The 27,839-nt window shown below is 37.3% G+C and overlaps 1 protein-coding gene, 25 non-coding genes and 1 pseudogene across 26 annotated transcripts in view; 16 read left to right on the plus strand and 11 right to left on the minus strand.

Moving 5' to 3' along the window:
• Positions 1-27,839, plus strand: part of LOC114539808 — a 247,148-nt gene that overhangs the window by 158,281 nt on the left and 61,028 nt on the right. The window lies entirely within an intron of this gene.
• Trnas-uga lies at positions 841-922 on the plus strand. Its single transcript has one exon. It is a non-coding gene; the product is annotated as a tRNA-Ser (tRNA).
• On the minus strand, positions 1,724-1,805 carry Trnas-cga. The gene has a single exon. It is a non-coding gene; the product is annotated as a tRNA-Ser (tRNA).
• Positions 2,785-2,856, plus strand: Trnac-gca. Its single transcript has one exon. It is a non-coding gene; the product is annotated as a tRNA-Cys (tRNA).
• On the minus strand, positions 5,026-5,136 carry LOC114539828 (annotated as a pseudogene).
• Positions 5,386-5,507, minus strand: LOC114539818. Its single transcript, XR_003688947.1, has one exon. It is a non-coding gene; the product is annotated as a U5 spliceosomal RNA (small nuclear RNA).
• On the minus strand, positions 5,760-5,882 carry LOC114539855. The gene has a single exon (XR_003688976.1). It is a non-coding gene; the product is annotated as a U5 spliceosomal RNA (small nuclear RNA).
• Trnas-cga lies at positions 6,646-6,726 on the plus strand. Its single transcript has one exon. It is a non-coding gene; the product is annotated as a tRNA-Ser (tRNA).
• Positions 7,925-7,995, plus strand: Trnag-gcc. Its single transcript has one exon. It is a non-coding gene; the product is annotated as a tRNA-Gly (tRNA).
• Trnae-uuc lies at positions 8,139-8,210 on the plus strand. Its single transcript has one exon. It is a non-coding gene; the product is annotated as a tRNA-Glu (tRNA).
• On the plus strand, positions 8,633-8,704 carry Trnae-uuc. The gene has a single exon. It is a non-coding gene; the product is annotated as a tRNA-Glu (tRNA).
• Positions 10,404-10,475, minus strand: Trnam-cau. Its single transcript has one exon. It is a non-coding gene; the product is annotated as a tRNA-Met (tRNA).
• On the plus strand, positions 10,589-10,660 carry Trnac-gca. Its single transcript has one exon. It is a non-coding gene; the product is annotated as a tRNA-Cys (tRNA).
• Positions 11,041-11,113, minus strand: Trnat-ugu. The gene has a single exon. It is a non-coding gene; the product is annotated as a tRNA-Thr (tRNA).
• Trnat-ugu lies at positions 12,430-12,502 on the minus strand. The gene has a single exon. It is a non-coding gene; the product is annotated as a tRNA-Thr (tRNA).
• Positions 14,370-14,442, plus strand: Trnat-cgu. The gene has a single exon. It is a non-coding gene; the product is annotated as a tRNA-Thr (tRNA).
• Positions 14,598-14,670, plus strand: Trnat-agu. The gene has a single exon. It is a non-coding gene; the product is annotated as a tRNA-Thr (tRNA).
• Trnas-uga lies at positions 15,321-15,402 on the plus strand. The gene has a single exon. It is a non-coding gene; the product is annotated as a tRNA-Ser (tRNA).
• Trnap-ugg lies at positions 15,834-15,905 on the plus strand. Its single transcript has one exon. It is a non-coding gene; the product is annotated as a tRNA-Pro (tRNA).
• Trnas-cga lies at positions 16,233-16,314 on the minus strand. The gene has a single exon. It is a non-coding gene; the product is annotated as a tRNA-Ser (tRNA).
• Positions 18,064-18,135, minus strand: Trnam-cau. Its single transcript has one exon. It is a non-coding gene; the product is annotated as a tRNA-Met (tRNA).
• On the plus strand, positions 18,257-18,328 carry Trnac-gca. The gene has a single exon. It is a non-coding gene; the product is annotated as a tRNA-Cys (tRNA).
• LOC114539819 lies at positions 24,406-24,525 on the minus strand. The gene has a single exon (XR_003688948.1). It is a non-coding gene; the product is annotated as a U5 spliceosomal RNA (small nuclear RNA).
• Trnas-cga lies at positions 25,288-25,368 on the plus strand. The gene has a single exon. It is a non-coding gene; the product is annotated as a tRNA-Ser (tRNA).
• On the plus strand, positions 26,583-26,653 carry Trnag-gcc. The gene has a single exon. It is a non-coding gene; the product is annotated as a tRNA-Gly (tRNA).
• On the plus strand, positions 26,796-26,867 carry Trnae-uuc. The gene has a single exon. It is a non-coding gene; the product is annotated as a tRNA-Glu (tRNA).
• Trnaf-gaa lies at positions 27,323-27,395 on the minus strand. Its single transcript has one exon. It is a non-coding gene; the product is annotated as a tRNA-Phe (tRNA).

Here is a 27,839-nt window from a genome sequence, read left to right on the forward strand (position 1 = left end):
CAGTTCGATTTTCCTTTCTTTTATACGTTAGGAGTTAATCATGCATTGATAAACCATATGCATGCATTTACACTGACCACAACGAACTTTGTCAAAATATTCGTCCTAAACCAGGACAACAAGACGAGGACGTTAAACCCTCTTCGCTGACCTTAAGCAGAGTATGCGCAAAGGATCCGCAGACGTTAAAAATTGTGAAGTTTGTCTTCGTCTTCGTACTTCGTTGTCTTGCTTAAACTCCCTATTAGATGCACTCTCTCAACTTAATCTAAGTATCAACCTCAAACAAAGATTGTGCGCTAGGATTTTGCATCAATGTAACCACGTATAACCCTTAAACTTGGGCATGGTAAATAATGAAACTTCTTGTGTAGGCTTATCTTATATAATTTCTAATTTGAAATTAAAAAGCGTATAATATATTATACCTTAGAGAATAACTGAAATAAAAACTTAACGCCCATGACCAAAACAGCTCAGGTTCGAAATCGGAATTAGCAGCCATTGATTGCAGTTGAATTGCTATCTCGTATATGCTGCTGAATGCTCAATCACTAATGCATGATCTATTTACACGCTCTGTGAACTGCCTGATTTCTATCAGTAATCAATTCCTACGATAAAAGCCTCCGGCGACCGTCACCGCGAGTTCCACGAGACCCTTTACTTCTCAGTCTTATTATAATTCCAAAATTCTGCTGCCAATTGAAAAGCAGTTGGGAAGGCATATACCAATTCCAGAGAACCTATTAATGTGCCCGCGACGTAAAATCTGTGGTAAAATAAACAGGTAAGTTCCAGGCTACTGGTAATAAAGCAAAATAGGCGATTCGTGGCCGAGTAGTCGTGGCCGAGTGGTTAAGGCGATAGACTTGAAATCTGTTGGGATATCCCCGCGCAGGTTCAAATCCTGCCGACTACGACTCTTGTTATTCCAGAAGATGTTCATTAGCACGAGAAATTGCCACTAGGTGGAATTCCGTTTAAAAAAAAAACCAGTCAGAGTAGTAAAAATTTCCAATACCTGATGTGAAATGGTTAATATTATATCCTTTTAACACAAGTGGTAAAATTTATATGCATTCTGATTCGGTTACTAAAATTGTAAATAAACATACGGTGATTGGACTAAAGCGAAATTACCTCTTGTCAAAAGGACCTTTATTCAGAAATTATTGCTCCTTTATTAGGATCTCTATTCTAGGACCTTTATTCTAGGATCTCTCCTAGATACTGGGACCTTTATTCAGAAATTATAGGCTCGTTTTCAACAGCAAAATGGGATGTTTTCCGCAAGCACGAATTGACGGAAGTCTCTTAAACCTTAGTTTTTCATGTTATATACCGGAATTTTTTTAAATTACCGAAAGATAATGAACGGGTTGGATTCCCGTGCAAGCCCTGATTGCCCTCAAAACTTGAAATTTTTTCGGGATTGAGTTTCTTTCTTTAAAAAAAAAGGCAGTGTTGAACTCAAATTGGAATCTCCCGATAAAACTTTTCCCATGCAGTATCAATCCTCTCAATATACATGCAAGGAGGAGATCTAGTATGCATGAATGTAGACGTTGTAGACATGTCAGCAATGAAGACCTTATCAATCATCATATACAAGTACTGAACATCAAGAAAATGAATTCGTGCGACTTTTTTATGGTGCTTTTTTATGGTTTCGCAAACGTAAAATGAAACGGCCACGAAATTCCACTTGCATAACAACAGTCGTAGTCGGCAGGATTTGAATCTGCGCGGGAATATCCCAACAGATTTCGAGTCTGTCGCCTTAACCACTCGGCCACGACTACATAATTGCCTGTTGAACCGCAATGATAAAAAAGCACTATAAAACACAAATAAGTATTATGGAAATTGATTTCCAAAAGAACGAATCGTAAACATTGTTCACTATTGTTACAAAAATCCAATCACAAAACTCATTTATATTAGGTAGATACTTATTGAGTTTAAGTGGAAAATGTGAAGAGCCTCGTCAGAGATTCGAACTCCAGACCCCTCGTTTACTAGACCAGTGCTCTAACCACTGAGCTAATGAGGCACATGGAAAAACACTCGTGGTCACTGTTGATATGATGACATTAATGCAAATTCTTAGCCCACAATGCAACACAGTATTCTTATTAGGTTGATACTTAAATTAAGTTGAGAGAGTGCATCTAATGTTGGAACGGGAACACGTACCACTTTTTTTCACAACAAAATACAGCTTAGTCATTAACTAGACCATTGGCAAATTGTTGTTAAGACCGTTCTCTTTGAAGCTAGACGGGCAAACAGGCCATGGTTAATGGGCCCAGCACGCTTCCACTGCCACACCCTGCTTGCTACACACTGCTTCTATGCCATGGATATATACACAGATCTGTATTTTCTTTTAATTAGTTGTGCTTTTCCGAATAAGTTAAGAAAAGCGGGAAATGTTCTTACAGGTATCTAAGAAAATATCAGCGCATGCCGGTATGCACGATCGGGGAGTATAGTTTTTGAGTTCAGGCTTTTCTCCTACACTCCATTTAAGAAAAATTACCTTTCTGAACAAAAAATGACACCTAGAATGTGCACTCAAAAATATTTTATTGTTATTGGTTTCGATCCATTGACGTCTAGGTAATGGGCCCAGCACGCTTCCACTGCGCCACCCTGCTTGCTACACACTGCTTCTATGCCATGAATATAAAACTTGTGCTATTTCGAATAAGGTAAGAACGGCGGGAAATGTTCTTTCAGGTACCTAGGAGAATAGCATCAGACAGGTATGCACGATCAGGGAGTGTAGCTCAGTGGTAGAGCATTCGACTGCAGATCGAGAGGTCAGTGGTTCAACTCCGCTCGCTCCCTTCTCTTTTATCAATGAAAAAAAAATCCAACATTTTTATCTTACTAATTAGTGAATTAAAAAACCCAATTTATTTTCGTTGTAACAATTCGTTTGCTTGATAAATAATCCTTGCAGTTTAGTTTTTTTTCAATGACTCTCTGGGACACATGCATGTTCTATAAATTTGTAAAACGGAAGTCCTTACCTGGAATACAGGGAATATAATTACTTTATCTTAATAATGTGCGTGTATAGATATACTGTAGAGCCAGGAATTTCTCAGTAATTTTTCTAGGTGTTTATGTCCTGTGGTGTAATGGTTAGCCCTACGGACTCTGAATACGATTAAATAATTGCCATAGTTAATAGCTATAGTTGCATATAATTTACAAAAGTATGACAACAAGAGCCTCATCAGAGAGTTGAACTCTGGACCCCTGGGGCCGGTTGTTCGAAATGTGGATAAGTCGCTATCCAACGGATAAGTCGCTATCCAACGAATAAGTTTTATCCAGCGTGTGATTTGCGTCGCACGAAGCTTGGATAACTTTATCCAGCGGATAAAAATCGCTATCTACCGGATAAATTTATCCAAGGTTCGGAGGTGGTTTAAATCCACTATCCAGTGGATAAATTCAAAGATACAAGGTAACACTGTAAACATTTATATAAAATAGGACAAAAATGCCATATTCCTGTTACTGTGTTTCAACAAACTAATACACATCATGATTGTATTCACTATTAAAAATGTTTTCGAAGTGCAATTTGTCGCAGCAGCGTTTCACGTTGCCTACACATTTCGTTCCGAGCGGCGATTTTTTGGAGATCCTCGCATTTATAACAGGCGGTAAATTTACTATACGCTTCTAATCAGTTTATAAACGCGAATATGCAAAGAAAGATTCAACCTATTCCAAGGAAACTTGCTAATATCTAAGTAATTTCATTCACGAACATTAAAATAGTGTTCCTAAATTTGCTATGGAACCGAAAGGCAAAGCATTGCATGCAAGGTCAAGGAATAAAATTGCAATGTGTTTGATTAATAAAATCACTATGATGTGAAGTGCAAAGTTCGAGCAAATCACTTGTTCAAGTCTTTTCCATTCAGTAACTATACTCGAGAATTCGTAATGATTATGAATTCAATGTTGTAAATGCTTAGCAACAGCTGACGTTGTGGTACGAAATTTCAGGATAATCCTGTTTTCTTCCGGTAGATTTACCTTATCTATTGGATAGCTATCCACTTCACTATCCACGCTTCGTGCAACGCGTTTTTATCCAATGGATAACTATCCACTGGATAGCAGATTTATCCGTTGGATAGGACTTATCTGTTGGATAAGTTATCCATCTTTCGAACAACCGGCCCCTGGTTTACAAGACCAGTGCTCTAACCACTGAGCTAATGAAGCGCACGTACAAGCTAACGCGAATATTGTTGCTTATCTTATAATGTGCACGCATCAAATTATGCTTTACAGGGTGTATAAAAAAAAGGTAATCCAACTTTGGCGCGCTATTGTACGTGAACTATTCATTCCAGCAAATGAATTTTTTTCACATTCGGAAAGGTTAGGCTTTTAGTTAACTATCGAATGACATGTTTTTAATACCAAATGATGAAAAAATGAGAAAATAGGAGGCTGATAAAAAGTGTTAGTCAAAATCGCATATTCTCACCTCTGAGAGTTGGGACTAAAACCATTGAAAATTAACTCCCTTTAGGACTTAATTAAAGAATTTTGCTTCCGAATAAACTACCCGCCAATGCATGGTAAGTAGGAATAAATCACATCAGGAGAACATTCCAAGCAATTAATGTGCCGGCGATGTTAACTTTTTATCGATAGAGATGGTGGTCAAGTTGAAGGCATGACGCATAATCTCTTTTTAAAAGTGTGAATGTAAATAATCGCAATAAACATGTTGTAAAACCAGTGCAAGCTGTAACATGTTCGTGATTAATTGTTTCTGTTCTTTTGTTATGCCCTGCTTTGATTAGATTCAAAGGTGAAAATATGCAATTGTGACTAAAGTTTTTTATCAGCCTCGTATGTTCTCACTTTTCACCATTTGCTATTAAAAGCCTATCTTTCGATAGATAGAAGCAAGAGGAGGTTGGACAAGCGATTAGAAAGTTGTCACGTGAGCTCTCAACTAACGAGATCACCCTATTTTCGCCCTATCTTCCGGTGGGCGACAAAAAATACCCTTAGGCATATTGTCTCGTTCTCCTCCACGGCAACCTTTAGTAAAAGGCGAAAGATTTTTTCGTAGGAGAACCAAGGTTTGGAAACTTCGGTGCTTGTCAGTGCTGTATAAACGAAATAGTTTCACTTTTGGAACACGGTAGTCACGGAAGTGCGCGCGCAATGTTATCAATTGTGACGAATATAATTGTTTTTATAATTAGCAGTTGCTGAATCAATTGTGGGGTGTCGTTTGATATTTTGACGTGATCAATAGCCTTCTGCAAGGAAAAAGAGCATTGGGAATCCTGATTACGCCAGCTGTTGATCTCGTACACTTTTGATAAACACCCGCCAAAAAAATCCCGGCGCAGACAAAAATACTCTAAGGCCCATGGTGGTTTTCTACTCCACGGAAATCTTTAGTAAAAGGCGAAATATTTTTTCGTGTAAATGAAAGAGAACCAAGGCTTGGAAACTTCGGTGCTTGTTAGTGCTGTATAAACGAATTAATTTCACTTTTGGAACACGGTAGTCACATAAGTGCGCGCGCAATGTTATCAATTGTGACGAATATAATTGTTTTTATAATTAGCAGTTGCTCAAACAATTGTGCTATTTTGGTTTGATATAATATGGCGTGATCAATAGCCCTCTGCCAGGAAAAGGAGAATTGGGAATCCTGATTACGCCAGCTGTTGATCTCGTACACTTTTGATAAACACCCGCCTGAAAAATCCGGCGGGCGACAAAAAATACCCTTTGGCCCAATGTGTTGTTCTCCTCCACGGAAATCTTTAGTAAAAGGCGAAAGATTTTTTCGTATAAATGAAAAAGAACCAAGGCTTGGAAACTTCGGTGCTTGTCAGTGCTGTATAAACGAAATAGTTCGCTTTTGGGACGCGGTAATCACGGAAGTGCGCGTGCAATATGTCATCAATTGTGACGAATATAATTGTTTTACTTGCCAGGCGAATTCTTGCCAACAGAAGAACCAAATATTTCAATTTTTTGTTAATAGATTATCCGAAGTACCTTTTCTTCTGCTGTTTTTGCTTTTGAAAGCTGTCCAGATCGTGCATACCTGTGTGATCAATGTAATCATATGAACAGTGTCCACACTTGTTTTTTACACGTGCCTCATTAGCTCAGTTTAGAGCTCTGGGGCCGGTTGTATCAAGCCCGTTTAGCTTTAACGGTGGATAAGTCAAAATTAAATCTCTTAATTAAACACCCCTACATCTCTCTTGAATGAGTCAACTTGAATATTATGCACCAAATATTTGGTTGTAAACAGTATACATTTAGTTTGCTTGTTGAATGAAACGATTGACCTTCTTTCTATTTTGAACTTAACCAACGTTTAAGCTAAACGAGCTTGATACAACCGGCCCCTGGTCTCGTAAACCAGGGGTCCGGAGTTCGAATCTCTGACGAGCTCTTCACATTTTCCACTTAAACTCAATAATATGAACGACTTTTGTGATTGACTTTTTGTAACAATAGTGAACTGCAATATTTATGATTCGTTCTTTCAGAAATCAATTCCTATAATACTTGCTTGTGTTTTATTGTGTTTTTTTTTATCATTGCCAATTAACTGGCAATTATGTAGTCGTGGCTGAGTGGTTAAGGCGACAGGCTCGAAATCAGTTGGATATTCCCGCGCAGGTTCAAATCCTGCCGACTACGAGTCTTGTTATCTCGAAAATTTTCATAACACGGAAAAATTTTTTGCCAGCGGGTGGAATTTCGTCTTATACTATACGATATATTTTTGGCATTTTTTAGGGAAAGACAATCAGAGTAGTCAAAATTTTTAAAACTTGGTGTAAAATGGTAAATACTGTACCCTTTTAACCGAAGTAGTCAAATTTACGCATTCTGATTCGGTTACTAAAAATGTAAACAAACATGCTGTTTGGTCTAGAGCGAAATTGCCTCTTCTTATAAGGAACTCTATCCAGAAATTATTTCTCCTGTATATGCTCACTTTTAAGAGTATAATATTAGGCTGTTTGCCGCACGAGTCAACGGAACTTTAATTTTTCATTTACCGTTATGCCGGAATTTTTGATAAATTACCGTAAACTACTGCACTTTTTTCGCCGTGGGTGCAGGACACGGATTCGATTCCCGTGCAAGCCCTGATTGCCCTCCCAACTTGAAATTTTTTCTTCAAGACAAAAAGCAGTGTTGATCTCCCCATAAAACTTTGATCCCATGCAGTGTCAATCCCATATAGAAAAATACAACGAGGGGATATTCTATGCATGCACAAATGTATTCATAGTAAAGAAATGTCATCCATGAAGACGTTGTCATTCATATTACAAGAACTGAACATCGGAAAATATGCAGAATTAACGTGGAAGGGATAACTATTTTTTGACGATGATTCGGTTTTACAATTGCAAAAGCGTCATGTGTATGCCTTATTGTCTGAATGGTTACGGCACTGGTATCGTAAACCAGAGGTCCGGTGTTCAACTCTCTGATAAGATTTCCCCCGTTCTTACCTTATTCGAAATAGCGCCAATGGAAAGAAAATATCTATCAGCGTATATATTCATAGCACCAGGGCAGTGTGTAGCACGCAGGGTATAAATATATAAATATTATTTTTAAAAATGATACGAAAAACTTTTAATGCGAAGCAACGGTTTTCTGAAGATTGACTTGAGATCCAAAGATCTAATCCCCCAGTTGCTGCCTTTCCTTACATCTTTTCGAGCAATCGGTAAACGATAGATCACTCTTTACGAAATTAAAAATATAATTTCTGAGTTTCATTAGTGTAGCATGGGACCTAATTTATGGGTGTAATTTGAAAATATGTTTCTTACAGCGGAGTAACATGATGGTCGAAATTGACGCATTACGTGGCGTTGCGCTAGTGGTTCAGTGGTAGAATTCTCGCTTGCCACGCGGGAGACCGGGGTTCGATTCTCCGCTAGCGCAAAAAATTCCCCTCGGATGCATTGTCCTGATCAATAACACCCATCATGTGGTTTAGTTTTCACACTTTTTGTGGGGTACCAAAATTATCAGAATAAAAGGGTAATTTTGAAAAAAACGACACTGTTACACAAGGCATAGCAAGTTCCCATGTGGTCTAGTGGCTAGGATCTGGCGTTTTCACCGCCATTGCCCGGGTTCGATTCCCGGCGTGGGAAATCCGTTTTCATAATTATCCGGCAAAAAGAGCCGTTTACGGCAATAAATTTAACACCTGAATGAATATTATTGCAGGACACGAACACTGACAAGAATATGAAGAATCGCAGTTCATCGAATTTGTTAAAAAGGAAATTGATATTTTGAACGAATAAAGTTGAGTTGCGTTTTCGAGAATTTAATGTGTTTTTAATTGATTACATATGGAAAAAATATGGAGGATGCGGACATCGATCCCGCTACCTCGCGCATGCAAAGCGCGCGCTCTCTTATTTGATCTAATCCCTCACAGCCGCCCTAACGCATTGAAATCCATTTTTACAATGACACATATCTTTTTTGTTTTTTTTTACTTTGGATTTCCCAAACAAACTATTTGTTAAAACCGCAAAATGAAAGCGATACGATAGGCATGGCAAGTTCTCATGTGATCTAGTGGCTAGGATCTGGCGTTTTCACCGCCATGGCCCGGGTTCGATTCCCGGCGTGGAAAATCCGTTTTCATAATTACCCGGCAAAAAGAGCCGTTTACGGCAATACATTTAACACCTTAATGAGTATTATTGCAGGACACGAACACTGACAAGGATAGGAAGAGTCGCGTTTCATCGAGTTTGTTAAAAAGGAAATTGATATTTTAAACGAATAAAGTTCAGTAGCGTTTTCGAGAACCTAATGTGTTTTTAATTGATTATATATGGAAAAAATATGGAGGATGCGAGCATCGATCCCGCTACCTCGCGCATGCCATGTGCGCGCTCTTGCATTTGAGCTAATCCCCCACAGCAGCCGTGGGGGATTTCAAAATATTGAAATCCAGTGTTACAATAACACATATCTTTTTGGGGGTTTTTAACATTTAATTATCCAAACAAACTATTTGCCAAAACTGCAAAATAAAAGCTTTAATTTCAACATTTTGCAGACATACTAAGCTAACCGGAAAAATAATTTTATTTCATTTTAGTTCATTCTCCATTGCCAGTATATCAATTTGACATAGGCAGTAAAATATTTTTCAAAATATTTTCCATGCAACTATCCTTCGAACCGGATTTAAACCAGCCACGTAGAGATGTTTGCTTGCTTATCTTCTACCTTACGCTCTGCCAACTGAGCTATCGAAGTCTGATAACGGCCAGCTTCATTATTGATCAAAAAGTATTTGTCATAATTATAATTGTTAATTCTATTAATTAGAATTTTGATAATGTTATTAAAAACTTAGGTATATAAATTATATCGTTTTTAAAAATATTACGAATGCAGAGTAACGGTTTTCTGAAGAATGATTTGAGATCCAAAGCGTAATATTTTGGAGGATGCGGGCGTCGATCCCGCAACCTCGCGTATGCTATGCAGGGAATATAATTACTTTATCTTAAAAATGTGCGTGCATAGATATACTGTAGAGCCAGAAGATTCTCAGTACTTTTTCTAGGTGTTTATGTCCTATGGTGTAATGGTTTATTACTTCGGGCTCTGAGTAGGATAAATTATATAGTTGCTATAGTTACCTATATACTTTTGTAAATACAAAAGTATGCAAAAGCCTCATCAAAGAACTGAACTTTGGACCCCTTGGTATACAAGACCAGTGCTCTAACCACTGAGCTAATGAGGCGTATGTCCAAGCTAACACGAATATAATTATATGAATACTTTATCTTAATAATGTGCATGTATAGCAAACTACATGAATATAGTATATGACAGGTATGCTGCATGGAACGCTCAGAGAGAGTAGCATATAGTGGTAGAGCATCAAACTGCAGGTTGACAGGTCACTGGGGTCAGTGGTTCAACTCCGCTCGCTCCTTCCTGTTCTATAAATTAAAGAAAAGTTAAATATTTTTATGGTACCCAATCGTGCATGAAAAATCCCAATTTATTTTCGTGGGAAAAAGCCGTACGTTTTATAAACAATCCATGCAGTTTAGGTTTTTTGAATGACTCTCTGGGACACATGCATGTTCTATATTATATTTACAAACCAGGGCTCCATACCTGGAATAGGGGGAATATATGGAAATACTTCATCTTAATAATGTGCGACTGTGCGTGTATAGACTATACATCACAGCACGGGTCAGATGTATATGATGAGTCGTCAAAAGATTGCAGAATACGAAAAGATCTTTTCGTATTCTGCTAAGATTTCGAAAAGATCTTTTTTATTGAAATGATAACTTTAGCAGGAAATGGTTTCGATCCATTGACCTCTGGGTTATGGGCCCAGCACGCTTCCACTGCGCCACCCTGCTTGCTACACACTGCTTCTATGCTATTAATATAAAACTTGTCCTATTTCGAATAAGGTAAGAACAGCAAGAAATGTTGTTTTAGGAGAATAGCATCAAACAGGTATGCACGATCAGGGAGTGTAGCTCAGTGGTAGAGCATTCGACTGCAGATCGAGAGGTCAGTGGTTCAACTCCGCTCGCTCCCTTCTCTTTTATGAATGAAAAAAATCCATATTTTATCGTACTAATTAGTGAATTAAAAAACCCAAATTTATTTTCGTTGCAACAATCCGTTTGCTTGATAAATAATCCTTGCAGTTTAGTGTTTTTTCAATGACTCTCTGGGACACATGCATGTTCTATAAATTTGTAAAACGGGAGTCCATACCAGGAATACAGGGAATAAAATTACTTTATCTTAATAATGAGCGTGCATAGATATACTGTAGAGCCAGGAATTTCTCAGTAATTTTTCTAGGTGTTTATGTCCTGTGGTGTAATAGTCAGCACTTCGGGCTCTGAGTAGGATAAATTATATAGTTGCTATAGTTGCCTATATACTTTTGTAAATACAAAAGTATGCAAAAGCCTCATCAGAGAGTTGAACTCCGGACCCCTGGTTTACAAGACCAGTGCTCTAACCACTGAGCTAATGAGGCGTATGTGCAAGCTTCACACGAATAAAATTATATGAATACTTTATCTTAATAATGTGCATGCGCGTAGCAAACTACCTGATTATATACTATGCAGCCAACATTCGTCAATAAGTTTAATAGATTTTTAGGGTCTGTGGTGTAATGGTTATCACTTTGGACTCTGACTTCGAGAATCGGAGTTCAATTCTTGGTAGAAACTCTTTGAAAACATTCATTCTCCGTCTTTATGTATTTTTTTATTTCAGGCTTTCTCTTACAGGTATCTAAGAATATAGAATATGAAAGGTATTCTGCATGGAACGCTCAGAGAGAGTAGCATATAGTGGTAGAGCATCCGACTGCAGGTTGACAGGTCACTGGGGTCAGTGGTTCAACTCCGCTCGCTCCTTCTCGTTCTATAAATTAAAGAAAATTAAAATATTTTTATGGTACCCATTAGTGCATGAAAAATCCCAATTTATTTTCGTGGGAAAAAGCCGTACGTTTGATAAACAATCCATGCAGTTTAGGTTTTTTGAATGACTCCCTGGGACACATGCATGTTCTATACTATATTTGTAAACCAGGGCTCCATACCTGGAATAGGGGGAATATATGTAAGTATTTCATCTTAATAATGTGCGTGTATAGACTATACATCACAGCGCAGGTCACATGTATATGATGAGTCGTCAAAAGATTGCAGAATACGTATTCGGAAGAAAAATTGAACTTTTTCATGCTATTCAAAAGGTTTCTCTTTGATAGCGGTACAGAAATACACGATTGGGAACCAGCGATTAGATTTCCGGGTTGAAATGTCTCAAACACCAATTTCTGCTGTGTCTTTCAGTAGATGGTTTGGTTCTGTGGTATAATGGTTAGCACTTCGGACTCTGAATCAGGGAATCCGAGTTCAATTTTCGGTAGAACCTTGCTGGAACTGTTAATTTTATGTCTTTATAATGAAATAAAAACCCAACATTTTTATCGTACTAATTAGTGAATTAAAAAACCAAAATTTATTTTCTTTCCAACAATCCGTTTGATTGATAAATAATCCTTGCAGTTTAGTGTTTTTTCAATGACTCTCTGGGACACATGCATGTTCTATAAATTTGTAAAACGGGACTCCATACCTGGAATACAGGGAATATAATTACTTTATCTTAATAATGGGCATGCATATATATACTGTAGAGCCAGGAATTTCTCAGTAATTTTTCTAGGTGTTTATGTCCTGTGGTGTAATGGTTAGCACTTCGGGCTCTGAGTAGGATAAATTATATAGTTGCTATAGTTGCCTATATACTTTTGTAAATACAAAAGTATGCAAAAGCCTCATCAGAGAGATGAACTCTGGACCTCTGGTTTACAAAACCATTGCTCTAACCACTGAGCTAATGAGGCGTATGTGCAAGCCTTACACGAATATAATTATATGAATACTTTATCTTAATAATGTGCATGCGCGAAGCAAACTACATAATTTTATATTATGCAGTCAACATTCGTCAGTAAGTTTGATAGATTTTTAGGGTCTGTGGTGTAATGGTTATCACTTCGGACTCTGACTTCGAGAATCGGAGTTCAATTCCTGGTAGAAACTCTTTTAAAACATTCATTCTCCGTCTTTATGTATTTCTTTATTTCAGGCTTTCTCTTACAGGTATCTAAGAATATAGCATATGAAAGGTATGCTGCATGGAACGCTCAGAGAGAGTAGCATATAGTGGTAGAGCATCCGACTGCAGGTTGACAGGTCACTGGGGTCAGTGGTTCAACTCCGCTCGCTCCTTTCTGTTCTATAAATTAAAGAAAAATTAAATATTTTTATGGTACCAATTAGTGCATGAAAAATCTCAATTTGTTTTCGTGGGAAACAGCCGTACGTTTGATAAACAATCCATGCAGTTTAGGTTTTTTGAATGATTCTCTGCGACCCATGCATGTTCTACAGGGTGTCCCCAAAAAAAACGAAAACTATTGAAATCACCCATAACAATGCAATTGTTAGAGTTTGAATGCTTAACTACTCATTTTTATGCCTGTATATGATGCAGTAAAATTTGGCTTTCTCGCAAAAATGATATTTATTAACAATATTTACAATTTACAAAATTAATATGGAAACAATAGTTAAATGTGCATCTCAAGGACCATGACCTTCGACATGTCCACTTTCTCTAGCAACACAAAGCATTTAGCATTTTATAAGTTGCATTAAATCCACACGGGGTGAAATTCGTAAACACGGCATTCAAATTTTAACAATGAGTGATTTCAATAGTTTTCGGTTTTTTTGGGACACCCTGTATATTATATTTGTAAACCAGGGCTCCATGCCTGGAATAGGGGGAATATATGTAAATATTTCATCTTAATATTTTGCGTCTATAGGCTATACATCACAGCGCGGGTCAGATGTATATGATGAGTCGTAAAAAGATAGCAGAATACGTATTCGGAAGGAAAATTGAACTTTTTCATGCTATTCAAAAGGTTTCTCTTTGATAGCGGTACAGAAATACACAATTGTGAACCAGCGATTAGATTTCCGGGTTGAAATGTCTCAAACACCAATTTCTGCTGTGTCTTTTAGTAGATGGTTAGGTTCTGTGGTGTAATGGTTAGCACTTCGGACTAAACAATCCATGCAGTTTAGGTTCTTTTAATGACTTTCTGGGACACATGCATGTTCTATATTATATTTGTATACCCGAGCACCATACCTGGAAGAGGGGAATATATATAAAAATACTTCATCTTAATAATGCGCGTGTATAGACTATACATCACATTACGGGTCAGATGTGTATGATGAGCTGTCAAGAAAAAAAGCAGTGTTGAACTTAAGTTGCAATCTCCCGATAAACTTTTTCCCATGCAGTATCAATCCTATCAATATACATGCAAGGAGGAGATCTAGTTTGCATAAATGTAGACGTTGAAGACCTTATCAATCATCATATAAAAGTATTCAATATCAGAAAATGAATTCGTGCATGCGACTTTTTTATAGTGCGTGGCACATTTTTTATAACTCAAGAATAATTTGTAAAGGCTCAAAAATACCGCTGTAACATTTTCAACTACCATATCACCGTATGATTACCATTGCCATCGTCTACAGGATAATCTCATGGTGTTTGTGAAAGCTACTGAATTTATGGAACAAACTTTAACACTAATATTTTCCCTTTTAGGTTTAGCTTGGCAGTAATAACTATTTTTCGCCGATGATTCATTTTACCTTTTTCATAAGTATTACGGGTTTGCCTTATTAGCCCAGTGGTTAGAGCACTGGTCTCGTAAACCAGGGGTCCGGAGTTCAACTCTCTGATAAGGCTTGATTTTTTTTAACTCTGTATGGTAAGGGTGAGTAAAAGACTTAAATATTTTTTATCATTACGCATTCAATAATCGCCGTGAAAAAATTTACCTGCAAAATACGTTTTTTGAAACATTTGTTTACATTTCTAATTGCGCATGCTTTTTTCTGAGTGCCTCCTTAGCTCAGTGGTTAGAGCACTGGTCTAGTAAACCAGGGGTCCAGAGTTCGAATCTCTGAGGAGGCTTTCCACATTTTCCACTTAAAAGCAACAAGTATCTACGAACATGAACGAGTTTTTTAATCGGCCTCTTTTATATAACGATACAGCTGAACAATGTTTATGACTTGTTCTTTTTAAATCAATACAAATCTATAATAATTCAATGTGGCTTTTTGTGTTCTATTGTTATCAAGCAATAGCAAAGCTTGTTCATATAGGTAACGTACCTACCCCTTAAACTTGGGCATGGTAAATAATGAAACTTTCTGTGTAGGCTCATCTTATATAAATTCTAATTTGTAATAAAAAAGCGTGTAATATATGATAGTGTAGAGAATAACTGAAATAAAAACTTAACGCCCATGACCAAAACTGCTCCGGCTCGAAATCGGAATTAGCAGCCATTGATTGCAGTTGAATTGCTGTCTCGGATATGCTGCTGAATGCTGTGATGCACAATCACTGATGCATGATCTATTTACACGCCTTGTGAACTGCCTCCTTTCTATCAATAATCAATTCTTATGATAAAAGCTTCACCCAACCGTCACCGCGAGTTCAACGAGACCCTTTGCTTTTCTCAGTCTTATTATGATTCCAAAATTCTGCTGGCAATTGAGAAGCAGTAAGAAAGGCATACCAATTCCACAGAACCTATTATTTAAAGTAATTATGTAGTCGTGGCCGAGTGGTTAAGGCGACAGACTTGAAATCTGTTGGGATATTTCCGCGCAGGCTCAAATCCTGCCGACTACGACTCTTGATAGTCCGAAAGATGTTCATGTAACACGGAGAAATTGTTTGCCACCAGGTTGAATTTCGTTTCAAAACATACGACATAATATTTTTTTTAATTTTTTAGAAAATACCAGTCAGAGCAGTTAAAATTTCTAATACTTGATGTGAAATGGTTAATATTATACCCTTTTAACGCAAATTTATGCATTCCCATTCGGTTACTAAAAAATAATGTAAATAAACATGGTGATTGGACTAAAACGTAATTACCTCTTTTCAAAGGGACCTCTATTCAGAAATTATTGCTGTTTTATAGGCTTGTTTTCAACAGCAAAATGGGATTTTTTCCGCACGAATTAACGGAAGTCTTTTGAACCTTAGTTTTTCATGTAATATACCAGATTTTTTTAAAATTACACCGAAAGATAATGAACTAATTCCCCAGGTGTGGCTTGCTGGTCTAGTGGTATGATTCTCGCTTTGGGTGCGAGAGGTCACGGGTTCGATTCCCGTGCAAGCCCTGATCACCCTCATAACTTTGAAATTTTGCGTGATTGAGTTTCTTTCTTAGCTTTTAAGAAAGAAAGCAGTGTTGAACTCAAGTTGCAATCTCCCGATAAAACTTTTCCCATGCAGCATCAATCCTATCAATATACATACAAGGAGGAGATCTAGTATGCATAAATGTAGACGTTGTAGGCATGTCAACAATGAAGACCTTGTCAATCATCATATACAAGTACTGAACATCAGGAAAATGAATTCGTGCGACTTTTTTATGGTGCTTTTTTATGGTTTCGCAAACGTAAAATGAAACGGCCACGAAATTCCACTTGCATAACAAAAGTCGTAGTCGGCAGGATTTGAACCTGCGCGGGAATATCCCAATAGATTTCGAGTCTGTCGCTTTAACCACTCGGCCACGACTACATAATTGCCTGTTGAACCGCAATGATAAAAAAGCACAATAAAACACAAGTAAGTATTATAGAAATTGATTTCCAAAAGAACGAATCGTAAACATTGTTCACTATTGTTACAAAAATCCAATCACAAAACTCATTTATATTAGGTAGATACTTATTGAGTTTAAATGGAAAATGTGAAGAGCCTCGTCAGAAATTCGAACTCCGGACCCCTCGTTTACTAGACCAGTGCACTAACCACTGAGCTAATGAGGCACATGGAAAAATAGTCGTGGACACTTTTGATATGATTACATTGATGCAAATTCTTAGCTCACAATGCAACACAGTATTCTTATCCCCGAGCGGGCGCGGAGCGCCTGCGAGGGTACTAATTCCGCTCGGATATTAGGAGTTACACTCGGAACCCGGTAGAACATAGCCGAATCCAAAGTTGTCCAAATTCTTTGTCATGGACGGTCGACGTTGAGTGGTTTTGTAAGTTATGCGCATGCGCGAGTAACGTCTGGGAATCAACGAACGTTCTGATTGGCTAAGACAGAAAGTTTGTATTTCAATGAGAACGTCAGCAATTTAAATTAACTGTCATTTCGTAAACATTTTTGTAATTTGTAAAAGCGTTTCATAAACTTTGTGCAATAAGAGGAATAATTCATAATCTGCAAACTTATAAATGTTTTCAAAGACAAAGGGTACGTGTTTACTTTGTTTATTTCGTATTTGTTTCGCGATAAGAAAGCCGTATTTGTATACTTTTCAGCTTTGTATGGCGTTTATTTGTAAAATTTTTTTAGCTTTTTATGCAAACGTATAAACCTGTGAAAGGCTATTACACCTTTGCTTTAACTTCAAAAAATGTTTTTGAAAGTGTAATTTGAATTTTGGTATCAAAAATACACACTATATTTATAAAGTATAAAACTTTTAGCCGCCGGCGTCGACTGCAATTACAGAATAAAATAACATTTGAAGTTTTTTCTTTGTCTGTGAAGATTTTGTATAACTGTTTAATCGTTTGAAACTTCGATTTTAAACCGTTACTTAATTGCTGGCATGGTATAATGCAGCAAAATTGAACGGGCAATGTTTACACTAGCTTTATGATTATTTTTGTATTGAATGATGGAAACATTAGCTATAATATACTCAGTAAAATATAATAGGACTGATTTGAGTTTTGTGTCATTTCATAATATAAGTTTAGGTCAGATTAACTCAGGAAATTGTGTACTTGGTTTGAAATAGCGAGGGGTTGCTGCATGCATGTATTTCTAGTTAGGTTGATACTTAAATTAAGTTGAGAGAGTAAATCTAATGTTGGAACGGGAACACGTACCACTTTTTTTCACAAGAAAATACAGCTTAGTCATTAACTAGACCATTGCCATTGGCAAATTGTTGTTAAGATCGTTCTCTTTCAAGCTAGACGGGCAAGCAGGCCATGGTTTATGGGCCCAGCACGCTTCCACTGCCACACTCTGCTTGCTACACACTGCTTCTATGCCATTGATATATACACAGATCTGTATTTTCTTTTAATTAGTTGTGCTTTTCCGAATAAGTTAAGAAAAGCGGGAAATGTTCTTACAGGTATCTAAGAAAATATCAGCGCATGCCGGTGTGCACGATCGGGGAGTATAGTTTTTGAGTTCAGGCTTTTCTCCTACACTCCATTTAAGAAAAATTACCTTTCTGAACAAAAAATGACACCTAGAATGTGCACTGATAATCTTTTTTATTGAAATGACAATTTTAGCAGGAAATGGTTTCGATCCATTGACCTCTGGGTTATGGGCCCAGCACGCTTCCACTGCGCCACCCTGCTTGCTACACACTGCTTCTATGCCATGAATATAAAACTTGTGCTATTTCGAATAAGGTAAGAACAGCAGGAAATGTTCTTTCAGGTATCTAGGAGAATAGCATCACACAGGTATGCACGATCGGGGAGTGTAGCTCAGTGGTAGAGCATTCGACTGCAGATCGAGAGGTCAGTGGTTCAACTCCGCTCGCTCCCTTCTCTTTTATAAATGAAAGATAAAATCACCATTTTTATCGTACTAATTAGTGAATGAAAAAACCCAATTTATCTTCGTTGCAACAATCCGTTTGCTTGATAAATAATCCTTGCAGTTTAGTGTTTTTTCAATGACTCTCTGGGACACATGCATGTTGAAAGCGGGAGTCCATACCTGAAAGTGAAATACAGGGAATATAATTACTTTATCTTAATAATGTGCGTGTATAGATATACTGTAGAGCCAGGAATTTCTCAGTAATTTTTCTAGTTTATGTCCTGTGGTGTAATGGTTAGCACTTCGGACTCTGAATACGATTAATTATATAGTGGCCATAGTTAATAGCTATACAGGGTGTATAAAAAAAAAGGAGACCTTTAGAAATCAAGCTATTGTTTAAATTTAAATGCCTTTGCAAAATGATTGCATTTGCACATATGCTGAACCATAGTGCGTGAAATATTGATGGCATGCATGCATACATTAGAAAATGAGTTGACGTTTGTACACAAGATTGTCTGCTCCTGGGAATTTGAAAATAACTTTAATAGCATAAGGAAAAATAACGACCCAAAAATATTCAAATGACTAAGCACACTACCAGTACAAAAATGGTTCAACTGACTTCGGAGCAAAGAGTTTTTGTAGTCTTAACTTATACCCAGCCTGCCGTCATCAGAAAAGCAGTTCGCGAGAAATGCAGGCCACGTTTGAGGTCATGGTCCATGACATTCAGTTCTTTTGATGTTAAATTTATCAGTAATTTTCAATTCGGATCGAAATGTTAAGTGAATCTGTGTTAGATCATGTTGTAATTCATTCCTGACTCATGTAAACATTTTAATAATAGCTAGGCTTTGTAAAATGGGACGCTGAGCCATTCCGGATTCAAAGTCAATCTAACTCATGTGAACAGCCCTAATACTCGCGCGCAGTGTTAAAAATTAATGAACAAATATTTGTTCATGTTTTAAAGGAACAGCTAAAACAATCTACCACGCATGTTATTGCTTTTGTGCTTAGTCGTTTGTGCTTAGTCATTTGAATATTTTTGGGTCGTTATTTTTCCTTATGCTATTAAAGTTATTTTCAAATTCCCAGGAGCAGACAATCTTGTGTACAAACTTCAATTCATTTTCTAAAGGTCTCCTTTTTCTAATATGTATGCATGCATGCCATCAATATTTAACGCACTACGGTTCAGCATATGTGCAAATGCAATTGAAAAGGCATTCAAATTTTAACAATAGCTTGATTTCTAAAGGTCTCCTTTTTTTTGATACACCCTGTAGTTGCATATAATTTACAAAAGTATGACAACAAGAGCCTCATCAGAGAGTTGAACTCTGGACCCCTGGGGCCGGTTGTTCGAAAGGTGGATAAGTCGCTATCCAACGAATAAGTTTATCCAGCGTGTGATTTGCGTTGCACGAAGCTTGGATAACTTTATCCAGCGGATAAAAATCGCTATCTACCGGATAAATTTATCCAAGGTCCGGAGGTGGTTTAAATCCACTATCCAGTGGATAAATTCAAAGATACAAGGTAACACTGTAAACATTTATATAAAATAGGACAAAAATGCCATATTCCTGTTACTGTGTTTCAACAAACTAATACACATCATAATTGTATTCACTATTAAAAATGTTTTCGAAGTGCAATTTGTCGCAGCAGCGTTTCACGTTGCCTACACATTTCGTTCCGAGCGGCGATTTTTTGGAGATCCTCGCATTTATAACAGGCGGTAAATTTACTATACGCTTCTAATCAGTTTATAAACGCGAATATGCAAAGAAAGATTCAACCTATTCCAAGGAAACTTGCTAATATCTACGTAATTTCATTCACGAACATTAAAATAGTGTTCCTAAATTTGCTATGGAACCGAAAGGCAAAGCGTTGCAAGGTCAAGGAATAAAATTGCAATGTGTTTGATTAATAAAATCACTATGATGTGAAGTGCAAAGTTCGAGCAAATCACTTGTTCAAGTCTTTTCCATTCAGTAACTATACTCGAGAATTCGCAATGATTATGAATTCAATGTTTTAAATGCTTAGCAACAGCTGACGTTGTGGTACGAAATTTCAGGATAATCCTGTTTTCTTCCGGTAAATTTTACCTTATCTATTGGATAGCTATCCACTTCACTATCCACGCTTCGTGCAACGCGTTTTTATCCAATGGATAATTATCCACTGGATAGCAGATTTATCCGTTGGATAGGACGTATCCGTTGGATAAGTTATTCATCTTTCGAACAACCGGCCCCTGGTTTACAAGACCATGCAGTGCTCTAACCACTGAGCTAATGAAGCGCACGTACAAGCTAACGCGAATATTGTTGCTTAATCTTATAATGTGCACGCATCAAATTATGCTTTACAGGGTGTATAAAAAAAAGGTAATCCAACTTTGGCGCGCTATTGTACGTGAACTACTCATTCCAGCAAATGAATTTTTTTTCACATTCGGAAAGGTTAGGCTTTTAGTTAACTATCGAATGACATGTTTTTAATACCAAATGATGAAAAAATGAGCAAATAGGAGGCTGATAATAAGTGTTAGTCAAAATCGCATATTCTCACCTCTGAGAGTTGGGACTAAAACCATTGAAAATTAACTCCCTTTAGGACTTAATTGAAGAATTTTGCTTCCGAATAAACTACCCGCCAATGCATGGTAAGTAGGAATAAATCACATCTGGGGCCGGTTGTTCAAAAGCCGGTTAACGCTAACCCAGGATTAGTGCTAAACCTGGGTTAAATTCCTTAACCCTAGGTTAGTTAATCCTGGGTTTATTCTGCGTTGCTGGAAGGTGGATTAGCGGGTTGATTAGTTATCCCTGGGTTAAAAAATTTAACCCACGGTTTAGAAGCGCGCGAAAATCAAAATGGCGGAAAAAAATTTAGGCCAAAATGAAAGAAAGAGAAAATTAAATTTTTCCACATCGGAAATTAATATAATAACGGAATTAGTGGAAGAAAATCTAGAAATTATCCAGTCAAAGCTTACAAATGCTATAACAAATAAAAGGAAGCAGGAAATATGGGCAAAAATTGCCGGGCAAGTGAGCGCACTCGGGATAGCTCACCGCTCCGTGCAAGACATAAAGGACAAGTGGAAAAACCTACAAACCACGGCAAAGAAGGAGTTCGCGCGGCAAAAGAGAAGCTTTGGACAAACAGGAGGTGGTCCACCAGTTAAGAAACCCAAAGAAGCCACGGAGAAGATCATTCGGTTATTTGAAAACGCCCCGTCTTTTACCGGACTAAGTGGCTTTGAAACGAGCGGTAAGTTTAAATTTCATGGGCGAGTTTAGGCAGGTTTTGCTGCCGTATCCAGGCTTCCAATGCCTCTCAATTCATGCACACAACAACAAGAAACCGTTTTCTGTAAAAGAAGGCTTTTCGTCAGTATTGGCGAACTTTATTATTTACAAAGACGTGATATTTTTCGTAGTTACCCGTAATATCAGAAAAAGATAAGTATTTATGTTTCATAATTTAGTAAAGTAATTCACAACTCACAAGGTCGCAGATTATTTTGCATGTCATGATACCAGTCGTCAGTCGATTATACATTTTGATATACGCAATTTTATTATTTACTTCTTCCATGCACAATGAAATCAATATTAATACGATAATTTTTTAATTTTTGTTTAGGGGAATCGGCAACGTTGTTGCGCGATGAAGTTTACACCAACAGTAACGGTTTTGTACAAGTGCAAAGGGAAGCTGATAGCTGTGAACTTGATAACAGTGATGACGATTTAAATACACCACCACCTTCTTTCACACCAGTTTATGGTCCAATTGATGTGGAGCAGCATACCAAACCTACACCCCTACCAGTTGGCACCCAAACAACTCAAAATAAGTCAAAGCTGAAAAAAAAGGTTAACCAGCAAGTTGTCCTTGAGATGCAATACGAAGTCCTTAAGGTGCAAAAGGAAATGATTCTGCTGAAAAATGAGAGACTGAAACTACAGGTAGCGGAGTTGAAAGAAAGGGCAAATGGCAGTAGCAATGGCAATTTTTGATTGAGGGATTTATAATATTTATATCGGGGTGACATGGACATTGCTTGAAATCATTGTGTACTATAAGTGTACACAGTAAATTAATTACATTATTGAGAATATTACTTGTATTTCATTATTACAGCATTTGTGTTACAGTGGGACCAGTTTTATTATAGGTTCTAGGTCAATCATTTAATGTTGAAAGGTTTGCTGCAGCCAATAAATCAAATATGTATAATAAATATTGCAAGATCTTTCAGACATACCTCTTTTGGGGCCCCAGCTAGTGCTGTTGTGTATAATATAAGTTACTATAGAATGTGCTTAATTATCTTGTATTTCCCAATTCTAATATTGAAATAATTTCAGGAAAAATGTATTGTAAATTGTTGTGTGGCATATATGCATGCATGGTACATATTTCAATTAAAAAAAGTTATTTGTGATATGTGCCCTGATTTGCCTTCCTGTGTCATGGCCAACCTGTGGTTCAACCTCTGGATCTGGTTCTTCTAGATCAACATCCTCTTCTTCATATGGCTCATTAAACATTATTGCAATATTCTGAAGGACAGCACAAGCACCAATTAACAAGCAGACTTTCTCTGGTTCCATTCTGATCTCTGAATGCAGTAGGTGGAACCTTCTCTTCCATCGCCCAAACACTTGCTCAATCAATACGCGTGTTTTCTTCAAAGACCGATTAAATGCTCTTTTCTTTGCTGTAGTAGGGTCTGTGTAAGGTGTCATAAGGTAGGGTTTTAAGGCGTAACCACTATCTCCCAATATGATCCCATCTTCCAGTGATGTGTGATGCTGCTCTATAAACTGTTGTATCTGTGACATTCGAAATATATGGCTGTCATGGACACTTCCAGGCCATCGGGCAACCAGATTTATGAACTTTCCTAAATGAAATGTGAAGAATGTTTGCTTTTCGACTGTATTCCATGCATTCCACCAGTATTAACAGTATCCCTACTTTACTATAGTAATTGTAACTATAATTGGTACATATAGAGTATAATAATTTACCTCGATCGTCGCAAATTGCTTGAACATTAAAAGAATGATAGCGTTTCCGATTTACGTAATAATTCTCGTTTAGATGTGGTGCCTGGATTCGAATATGCGTACAATCGATACAACCAATAACGCCAGGAAAATTGGCCATGTCGTAAGACCCGTTCTTTATTTTCTCTTTTTCTTGATTTGAAGGACAACGAATGAACTGTTCTCGTTTGTTTGATAGAGCAAGGCATACGTCACGAACTACTCGCGATACGGTGGACTTGTCAACGCCAAATGTGTCTCCGATAACCTGTAGGAAGCTTCCGCTTGCGAAAAACCGTAGTGCGATGAGAACTTGGACGTCGGGAATTAGTGAAAAATTTCTTTTAGTGTCACGAATAAGGTCATCGTATAGCAAATTTGTAATGTAATTTATTGCTTGGTAACCAAATCTGTATCTAATTCGCAATTCCGCATCAGTTAAACCTCGAATGTTCACGTTATCGTGACGATATCGCCTTTGTCTGCGAGGAAAATTCCGTATTGGTACAACAAACTGTAAAACATCCGCCATGTTATTTTGCACTTAACCTAGGATTAAAATTTTAAACCACCTAGCTAGCAGGGTTAATTTTTTTATCAATTTTAACCCATTACCAGAAATTTGGGACATTTTGCGGCCGCGTTCGTGGGCAGCGTCCACTTCTTGATCCAAGGAATTGGTGAAAATTTCATAAAATGGCTCGATGGTATAATTATGCAATTATAATTATGCTTCAAATGTATATGGCCGGATGCTTAACACACTGAAGAATCATGAAATTTCAAACGCTGTGGGAACCGTGGCGGTAAAAAATACGAAGATATTTATGAGTTATATCGGTAGCTATATCACAACCAAAGACATTTCCAACTCCGAACTTTGTATCGTCCAAAAAGAAAGTGGTGTATTTGACCAGATTGTAGAGCATGTTTACCAATATTACTATGGTTTATATAGTCGAATCATTCAAATTGGACTTGTATATAAATCGCACTCAGGAACCTAGAGGATTTGCTAGTGAGTGAATATTTTTTGTTATATAATTGTTCTCCTCCACGGAAATCTTTAGTAAAAGGCGAAAGATTTTTTCGTATAAATGAAAAAGAACCAAAGCTTGGAAACTTCGGTGCTTGTCAGTGCTGTATAAACGAAATAGTTCGCTTTTGGGACGCGGTAATCACGGAAGTGCGCGGGCAATGTCATCAATTGTGACGAATATAATTGTTTTACTTGCCAGGCGAATTCTTGCCAACAGATAACCAAATATTTCAATTTTTTGTTAATAGATTATCCGAAGTACCTTTTCTTCTGCTGTTTTTGCTTTTGAAAGCTGTCCAGATCGTGCATACCTGTGTGATCAATGTAATCATATGAACAGTGTCCACACTTGTTTTTTACACGTGCCTCATTAGCTCAGTTTAGAGCTCTGGGGCCGGTTGTATCAAGCCCGTTTAGCTTTAACGGTGGATAAGTCAAAATTAAATCTCTTAATTAAACACTCCTACATCTCTCTTGAATGAGTCAACTTGAATATTATGCACCTAATATTTGGTTGTAAACAGTATACATTTAGTTTGCTTGTTGAATGAAACGATTGACTTGCTTTCTATTTTGAACCTAACCAACGTTTAAGCTAAACGAGCTTGATACAACCGGCCCCTGGTCTCGTAAACCAAGGGTCCGGAGTTCGAATCTCTGACGAGCTCTTCACATTTTCCACTTAAACTCAATAATATGAACGACTTTTGTGATTGACTTTTTGTAACAATAGTGAACTGCAATATTTATGATTCGCTCTTTCAGAAATCAATTCCTATAATACTTGCTTCTGTTTTATTGTGTTTTTTTTTTATCATTGCCAATTAACTGGCAATTATGTAGTCGTGGCTGAGTGGTTAAGGCGACAGGCTCGAAATCAGTTGAATATTCCCGCGCAGGTTCAAATCCTGCCGACTACGAGTCTTGTTATCTCGAAAATTTTCATAACACGGAAAACTTTTTTGCCAGCGGGTGGAATTTCGTCTTATACTATACGATATATTTTTGGCATTTTTTAGGGAAAGACAATCAGAGTAGTCAAAATTTTTAAAACTTGGTGTAAAATGGTAAATACTGTACCCTTTTAACCGAAGTAGTCAAATTTACGCATTCTGATTCGGTTACTAAAAATGTAAACAAACATGCTGTTTGGTCTAGAGCGAAATTGCCTCTTCTTATAAGGAACTATATCCAGAAATTATTTCTCCTGTATATGCTCGCTTTTAACAGTATAATATTAGGCTGTTTGCCGCACGAGTCAACGGAACTTTAATTTTTCATTTACCGTTATGCCGGAATTTTTGATAAATTACCGTAAGCTACTGCACTTTTTTCGCCGTGGGTGCAGGACACGGATTCGATTCCCGTGCAAGCCCTGATTGCCCTCCCAACTTGAAATTTTTCAAAGATTGAGTTTCCTTCTTCAAAACAAAAAGCAGTGTTGATCTCCCCATAAAACGTTGATCCCATGCAGTGGCAATCCCACATAGAAAAATACAACGAGGAGATATACTATGCATGCACAAATGTATTCATAGTAAAGAAATGTCATCCATGAAGACGTTGTCATTCATTTTACAAGAACTGAACATCGGAAAATAAGCAGAATTAACTTGGAAGGGATAACTATTTTTTGGCGATGATTCGTTTTTACAATTGTAAAAGCGTCATGTGTATGCCTTATTGTCTGAATGGTTAGAGCACTGGTCTCGTAAACCAGAGGTCCGGTGTTCAACTCTCTGATAAGATTTCCCCCGTTCTTACCTTATTCGGAATAGCGATAATGAAAAGAAAATATCTATCTGCGTATATATTCATAGCACCAGGGCAGTGTGTAGCACTTAGGGTAAAAATATAAATATTATTTTAAAAAATATTACGAAAAACTTTTAATGCGAAGCAACGGTTTTCTGAAGAATGATTTGAGATCCAAAGATCTAATCCCCCAGTTGCTGCCTTTCCTTACATCTTTTCGAGCAATCGGTAAACGATAGATCACTCTTTACGAAATTAAAAATATAATTTCTGAGTTTGATTCGTGTAGCATGGGACCTAATTTATGGGTGTAATTTGAAAATATGTTTCTTACAGCGGAGTAACATGATTGCCGAAATTGACGACATTACGTGGCGTTGCGCTGGTGGTTCAGTGGTAGAATTCTCGCTTGCCACGCGGAAGACCGGGGTTCGATTCTCCGCTAGCGCATAAAATTCCCCTCGGATGCATTGTCCTGATCAATAACACCCATCATTTGGTTTCTTTTTCACACTTTTTTGGGGTACCAAAATTATCAGAATAAAAGGGTAATTTTTAAAAAAACGACACTGTTAAACAAGGCATAGCAAGTTCCCAAGTGGTCTAGTGGCTAGGATCTGGCGTTTTCACCGCCATTGCCCGGGTTCGATTCCCGGCGTGGGAAATCCGTTTTCATAATTATCCGGCAAAAGAGCCGTTTACGGCAATACATTTAACACCTGAATGAATATTATTGCAGGACACGAACACTGACAAGAATATGAAGAATCGCAGTTCATCGAATTTGTTAAAAAGGAAATTGATAATTTTGAACGAATAAAGTTGAGTTGCGTTTTCGAGAATTTAATGTGTTTTTAATTGATTACATATGGAAAAAATAGGGAGGATGCGGACATCGATCCCGCTACCTCGCGCATGCAAAGCGCGCGCTCTCTTATTTGATCTAATCCCTCACAGCCGCCCTAACGCATTGAAATCCATTTTTACAATGACACACATCTTTTTTTTTACATTGGATTTCTGAAACAAACTATTTGTTAAAACCGCAAAATGAAAGCGTTATTTTCAATATTTTGTAGACATACCAAGCTAACAAGCAAAATATTTCAAATTAGTTCCTGCCGAAACCTGGGATTGAACCAAGGACCTTCAGATCTTCAGTCTGACGCTCTCCTACCTGAGCTATTTAGGCATACAACTCAGAAGGACTATTCATATTCTTCAGGCGTTTTCGATCATCCACCTAGTTTCCTAGCTGGACACAACAACGGAGCATACTGGGCAATTTTAAAATGTCAGGTTATGGTAAATATGGATGCATTTAATAAATCTCTACTCTATTGCCAGTATATCAATTTGACATAGGCAAGTAAAATATTTATCAAAATATTTTCCATGCAACTGTCTTTCGAAGCGGATTTGAACCAGTGATTTAGGGATGTTTGCTTATCTACAGTCCCCCAATCTACTAACTGATCTATCGAAGGCTGACAACGGTCAGCTTCATTATTGATCAATGAGTATTTGTCATACAATTAATAATTCCGTTAATTAGAATTTTGATAATATTATTGAAAACTTAGGTATAAATATTATTTTTAAAAATATTACGAAAAACTTTAATGCAAAGCAACGG

The sequence above is a fragment of the Dendronephthya gigantea genome, unplaced genomic scaffold (assembly GCF_004324835.1).
Source record: "Dendronephthya gigantea isolate DGI-Jeju-01 unplaced genomic scaffold, DenGig_1.0 000219F, whole genome shotgun sequence".
NCBI lineage: Eukaryota > Metazoa > Cnidaria > Anthozoa > Malacalcyonacea > Nephtheidae > Dendronephthya > Dendronephthya gigantea.